The sequence below is a fragment of the Bufo bufo genome, chromosome 2 (assembly GCF_905171765.1).
Source record: "Bufo bufo chromosome 2, aBufBuf1.1, whole genome shotgun sequence".
NCBI classification, from domain to species: Eukaryota; Metazoa; Chordata; class Amphibia; order Anura; family Bufonidae; genus Bufo; species Bufo bufo.
The window spans coordinates 317,281,230-317,288,056 of record NC_053390.1 but is presented as its reverse complement, the minus strand read 5'-3'; the positions used below and the strand labels follow the sequence as shown (position 1 = coordinate 317,288,056).

At 42.7% G+C, this 6,827-nt stretch overlaps 1 long non-coding RNA gene across 1 annotated transcript; it reads left to right on the top strand.

Moving 5' to 3' along the window:
* Nucleotides 1-6,005: 6,005 nt before the first annotated feature.
* On the top strand, nucleotides 6,006-6,598 carry LOC120991493. Its single transcript, XR_005776689.1, has 3 exons — nucleotides 6,006-6,026; nucleotides 6,179-6,265; nucleotides 6,374-6,598. It is a non-coding gene; the product is annotated as an uncharacterized LOC120991493 (long non-coding RNA).
* The last annotated feature ends 229 nt before the right edge of the window (nucleotides 6,599-6,827 follow it).

Below are 6,827 nucleotides of genomic sequence, written 5' to 3'. Positions count from 1 at the left end.
TATCTATCATCAAGGCAAGAGATTGATACATTGTCCTACAATTAATAGGGGGATAACAATAAGTACATCATTTTTTTATGTTTTTCATTTCTTTATATTATTTTTTATTGTCTTTTACTAAGGGCTCTTTCACACTTGCGTTGTTCTGTTCCGGCATAGAGTTCCGTCGTCGGGGCTCTATGCCGGAAGAATCCTGATCAGGATTATCCCCATGCATTCTGAATGGAGAGAAATCCGTTCAGGATGCATCAGGATGTCTTCAGTTCCGGAACGGAACGTTTTTTGGCCGGAGAAAATACCGCAGCATGCTGCGCTTTTTGCTCCGGTCAAAAATCCTGAACACTTGCCACAAGGCCGGATCCGGAATTAATGCCCATTGAAAGGCATTAATCCGGATCCGGCCTTAAGCTAAACGTCGTTTCGGCACATTACCAGATCCGACGTTTAGCTTTTTCTGAATGGTTACCATGGCTGCCAGGACACTAAAGTCCTGTTTGCCATGGTAAAGTGTAGTGGGGAGCGGGGGAGCAGTATACTTACCGTCCGTGCGGCTCCCGGGGCACTTCAGAGTGACGTCAGGGCGCCCCACGCGCATGGATCATGTGATCGCATGGATCACGTCATCCATGCGCATGGGGCGCCCTGATGTCATTCTGGAGCGTCCCGGGAGTCGCACGGACAGTTAGTATACTGCTCCCCCGCTCCCCCTACTACTATGGCAACCAGGACTTTAATAGCGTCCTGGGGGCCATAGTAACACTGAACGCATTTTGAAGACGGATCCGTCTTCAAATGCTTTCAGTTCACTTGCGTTTTTCAGGCAAGTGGAGTACACGACGGATCTGGACAACGCAAGTGTGAAAGAGGCCTAATTCAGAAAGGGCCCTTCTGGTACCATTTGTAATTGTTATATTGTATAATAAAATATTTTAACTATATAATTGGTTGATACTAATAGTCCAGGTGGAGGTGTGTCTATTAATCAATTTATAATTTCTATTGTACACTAGTTGGCAGTGGGCAGGCTATTTGGTAGAGAACCTTCAATTTATCCATAGTGTAGGAAGGGTGAGCCTCTGAATTATTTTACAAGTATTCAGGAAGATGTCAGTGTCCTCAAAAAATATATATTACAATTGTATATATTACAATATATTCACATGCACATCTAATATAACAGGTACGCTTTAGACACATTGGCCTATTCTACTGTTGATATGAAAAGTCTATGATGAAACATAAAATTTGTATAAGACTATGGGACCATCTTCAGTAGATTCAGATGGGGGAGACCCGGGGTTGCCATCTGTAATGTTTGTAACAAATCATTTTCATCTGTGTTCTCCAGCAATCTATATCTGTATGTGTATAGCGCTAGGCTATGGCTGGACCCCCTGTATGGAGATGAGGCCCAAGGAGGTCTTCATTGTTTTGCACAACAATCCACGGTTCTCCAATTTGTCCTCAATTCTCTTTGTAATCAATCAAAAAAAGGAAAATTTCACATTTGCCATTTCATTACCAAATAACGTCAAAATCATTCTGTAGCAAAGACGAGACAGGAGCTGAAGATCATGGGTGTATCTCCAGTGTGGGCTCATTGGGACAGCACTACCCATATGCCATATCTGAACATCATAGATGGGGACTTCTGCTCAAGACCCCTTCTACTAGACAAATCAGAGCGTCCCTGTAACTCTGACTCGGACTGACCTGTCTTGTCAATGGATTACATTAACATTACTGCAAAGTATATGACTATGAAACCATATACTCTGCTGTGTCCACTGCTGCAAAAGTATTACAGGGCAACTAGTGTGAGACAACTACCTTAAATGGATACTCCATATAATTTTGGAATTGCATTATCAATAATTGACCAAAAACGTCTATAAAACTCAATTTTCAAGTTTACAAACATAGAAACATAGAATGTGTCGGCAGATAAGAACCATTTGGCCCATCTAGTCTGCCCAATATACTGAGTACTATGGATAGCCCCTGGCCCTATCTTATATGAAGGATGGCCTTATGCCTATCCCATGCATGCTTAAACTCCTTCACTGTATTTGCAGCTACCACTTCTGCAGGAAGGCTATTCCATGCATCCACTACTCTCTCAGTAAAGTAATACTTCCTGATATTACTTTTAAACCTTTGCCCCTCTAATTTAAAACTATGTCCTCTTGTAGCAGTTTTTCTACTTTTAAATATTCTCTCCTCTTTTACCTTGTTGATTCCCTTTATGTATTTAAAGGTTTCTATCATATCCCCTCTGTCTCGTCTTTCTTCCAAGCTATACATGTTAAGGTCCTTTATTCTTTTCTGGTAAGTTTTATCCTGCAATCCATGTACCAGTTTAGTAGCTCTTCTCTGAACTCTCTCCAAAGTTTTAATATCCTTCTGGAGATATGGTCTCCAGTACTGCACACAATACTCCAAATGAGGTCTCACTAGTGTTCTGTAGAGCGGCATGAGCACCTCCCTCTTTCTACTGGTAATGCCTCTCCCTATACACCCAAGCATTCTGCTAGCATTTCCTGCTGCTCTATGACATTGTCTGCCTACCTTTAAGTCTTCTGAAATAATGACTCCTAAATCCCTTTCCTCAGATACTGAGGCTAGGACTGTATCACTGATTTTATATTCTGCTCTTGGGTTTTTACGCCCCAGGTGCATTATCTTGCACTTATCAACATTAAGTTTTAGTTGCCAGATTTTTGACCATTCCTCTAGTTTTCCTAAATCCTTTTCCATTTGGTGTATCCCTCCAGGAACATCAACCCTGTTACAAATCTTTGTGTCATCAGCAAAAAGACACACCTTACCATCGAGGCCTTCTGCAATTTCGCTGATAAAGATATTAAACAATATGGGTCCCAGAACAGATCCCTGAGGTACCCCACTGGTTCCTACAAGCAGGAATAATTTGGATAGGAGCGCAGAGCAGTGAGAGGTGATATCTTCCCTCCTGAAATGGTCAGCAGAATAGAGACACCTTTCATGGCCCCTTCATTCCCTACACATTGTAGGCAGAGGGGCTCACATGGGTGCAGGGTCCATAACCCAGTTTTACTCATTCTGTTGTGATATGGTACACATGTATAAAAGTAGAATTTCTTCTCTATTCAGCAGACTTGAAAAGCCAGTAACATCTCAGCAACATATGCATAAATTTCAAAAATACGGAGGACCAATCAGATCCAGGCATGTATGGAGGTTGAAGCACCAATCACATCGTAGAAGCTACTGAGGACCAATCAGATTCAAGTATATAAGATGATGTCACAATGAAGGGAGAACCAATGAAATGAAATAAACTAGCGAGGACCAATAAGATTGCAGAATGTGTGATGATGTCACAGAAGCTAGTGACATCACCGAGTTCTGAGCCTTAGAAAACCACTGCCTGACATTATCTCAGCCAGATTTTCTCTGGATATAGAGAGAGACAGATCGGCTTGTGCTTTTGCTTAGCAAATCCTTGCTTTCGCTTAGCGAATAATTGACTTTGCGCCATGGCATTCTTGCTTTTCCTCTGGGTCATATGGACGCTATCGGGCCTCTGTGCCCTGATTGCCTTGACTGTCATCCCAGGCCATGTAAAATATCCTTACATCAGGTAAGAGGGGACGGAGCGGGATTCCTCTGTAGCATTATTACTGTTATTACCATATTATCAGTTTATTCCTGGAAAGTTATTACATTATTATTAGTGGATTATTAATAAGCTCCATCTAATAATTGTTAGTATAGAAAACATCACATTTGGAGGTGGGGGAATCTATGAAGACTGAGGTTTCATGCCCCGGCCCTCATCTAATCTGCACTGGAGTGAGATGCACAAGCCTCATAATAAATTAGGAGCATCTCTGACCCCCATGCACAAAAAAAAATTAAAAATTAAAATTGCACCAACTAATTTAGGTGGAAATTTGCCAGTTTGCAGAGGCCTGCCCCCTCCTGCTAAACCCACCTAAACCACACCCACTTTTTGGAAATGGCTTAAGAGTGCAAAAAGCAACTTTTTGTAGAAAATGTCTGTTTCTTAATAATTTTTTAGAGTTGCAATCTCACTGGTTGCTATGAAAGAAAGGAGAGAAAAGAGACAGGAGGCCGCGCCTCGTGTGTGTGGCTGTATTTACAGTCTTATTGCACTATATACAAGAAGCGCTTACCATATGTTGTTGTGTGGAGCCACAACAACTGTAAAATGCTTATGCTGGTATTCTCCCGTCCAGCATGCGGGGTCCTGTACTGCTGCCAAAGGTTCCTTTTTCTCTGCCCCAGGTGTGGCAAGAGAAATAAGTATTGAAGATAAAAAGTAGTGGTTTTTCTGAACCCTTTTTACAGCGCTGAAAACAGGAGGCAAGTTCTCATAAAATATTGTAAAAAAGGAAAGTAGCTATTTATTCTTTTGTCAACGCGTTTCAAGGGTGCACAGCCCTCTTCATCAGGACAATATGAAGAGGGCTGTGCGCCCTTGAAACGCGTTGACAAAAGAATAAATAGCTACTTTCCTTTTTTACAATATTTTATGAGAACTTGCCTCCTGTTTTCAGCGCTGTAAAAAGGGTTCAGAAAAACCACTACTTTTTATCTTCAATACTGGTTGCTATGAGCAACGGCTCCATAATATCTTCCCCATTGTTGTTTGTCTTCTATTTGTGTCTGGACATTAGATCATATTATGGAGGATGATTACAATGGAAGGAAATAAAGTCTCCTCTGCTATTAGAAGACATGACGCAATCCTGCTGCCGTTTGTGTCCTAATAACACCCAATATTTTGCTTTCTTTCTCAGTGACACGGGACGAATATTCCCCGAATCGGTGGTTTTTACAGTGGTCTTCTTAATATCTGCCCTTTTTGGTAAGTGGATTTAGAGAGACAACATCATGAGGAGATCAGCGGCTCCAGCGCTCAGTGATGACGTTATCTCCCTAATCACTATTCACTGCTGAGCGGCGGCCATCACTGGAGATTATAATCATCACTGAGGCCTGGAGGTTATCACAAGTGTCTATGGACGTTCCCGGCTGATCCCATGTATTGTCTATTTCAGGAGCTGGCAACGCTTCCATCATGTACCGGTTCATGATCATCCGGTCTGAACAATCAGAGAGGCGACATATCATCTGCCAGAGAATCCTCTATGTCGTTGCATGGATGGGCTGCATTGGGACCATTGTGACCGCCATAGTTTCGGTAGGTTTATATACAGAGGTCTCAGGACTAGTAATACAGAGGAGACATCGCTTGAAGTCAAGAGATGTGTATAAATACAATGACGCGCCCTGGTGACTATTCTTATGTATTACTGCCCCTGTATAATTACACCACCTGCGGCCTCTGCTGTTCTGTATTCTCAGATCTTCATGACGTCCATATTGATGACATTTATTCCTCTGCTTTTGTTCTAGATGAGGATCAGTCCTACAGTCCACAGGATCGGCGCAGGACCGGCATTTTTCTTTTGTGCCGTTTACAACCTAGGTCAAGCTGTATGCCTGTACAAGAAATCCTTCAGCAGTCGCCGCCTATGCCACATTAGATTGGCATCAACCTTGGTGCCCATTGTGGGCCTGCTGACCTGTATCCTCTTATAGCTCACCGGTACAGTGCCATGTTGTGTGCTGGATACACTTACACATACGTACTTACCATCATTGCTGCCATTAGTAAATTTGGGTCAAGCTACCCACCCCGTTAAATTGTCAGGTCACGCTCACTCATTGGTGGAGTTAAACTAAGCCCCACCCATTTTTCGGCCCAGGACAACCCAAATTTACAGAGAGATTGTCTCTGAAAATTTGGAAACATTTTGGCAAATTTGGGACTGTTGTCAACTAAGATTATTCGCTTCCTCTGACCCCATTGCAGCACAGATCAGACATCACAGTATAGGAAACACTATAATAATAGAATTAATTCTGTTACTTGTCCTTAACACGTCCTTCCAGTTTCTGTGTGTATAACCATCGGCTTCTTCCAGCTTCTTCCATGTACTGGCCGATGTGAAGAGGTGAGTTCATGCAACTTTTCACCGTCTTGTATAATCTACATCTTTCCCGTGTAACAGTAATATAAAATCTCACCTCCATCTTCCCATCTCACTCCATATAGAGTCCCTGGTGAGTACCGCCAGGCACTAATCCTCTATTCTGTCTTCTGCAGATCTACACCAGGACAGGCATGGTGGCCGAGTGGACTGGATTCCTTGGCCTGATAATACACCAACTAATGAACTATACAGATTTCCAGGTGAGTAGATGCCGTGTCAAGGTCTAATGTGCTCCAGAAACATTTCAGAGAAGTAATATATTATATAGAGCTGTTTTATAAGTAATGGTCTTCATTCTTTTTTCTCAGCGTTTGTCTTTAACGTTGTCCCGAGAAGGTGTCTCCATTGGCCTGAGAGAAAAGACCCAGGACCCTGAAAACCCCCAATAAGATCCAAGGGGTGGAGCGCCAAGACAACTGAAACCATCATGACATTGCTGGACATGAATCTTCTGGATCAAGAGGCAGATTCCAGGCTTGGTCTCTGTCCTCAATACTGGATGTGACATTTTACCGGACTTTCCTAATACCGGATTTGACATTTACCGAATTTTCTGGATTCAACATCTAGCAGAATTTCCAAATACTGGATGTGACAATTACCCGGACTTTCCATAGCTACCTCATCTCAAATGATGGTTTTTACCCCCTTGCCCAGGGGAAGGGCAGTCCTTCAGCCATGGTTCCCTGGAGGTTTCCTCCACTAGGGGGTTTTTCCTTCCCTGAGTGTTGAAGGATGAGTTGGGGGTTCACCATCATCAGG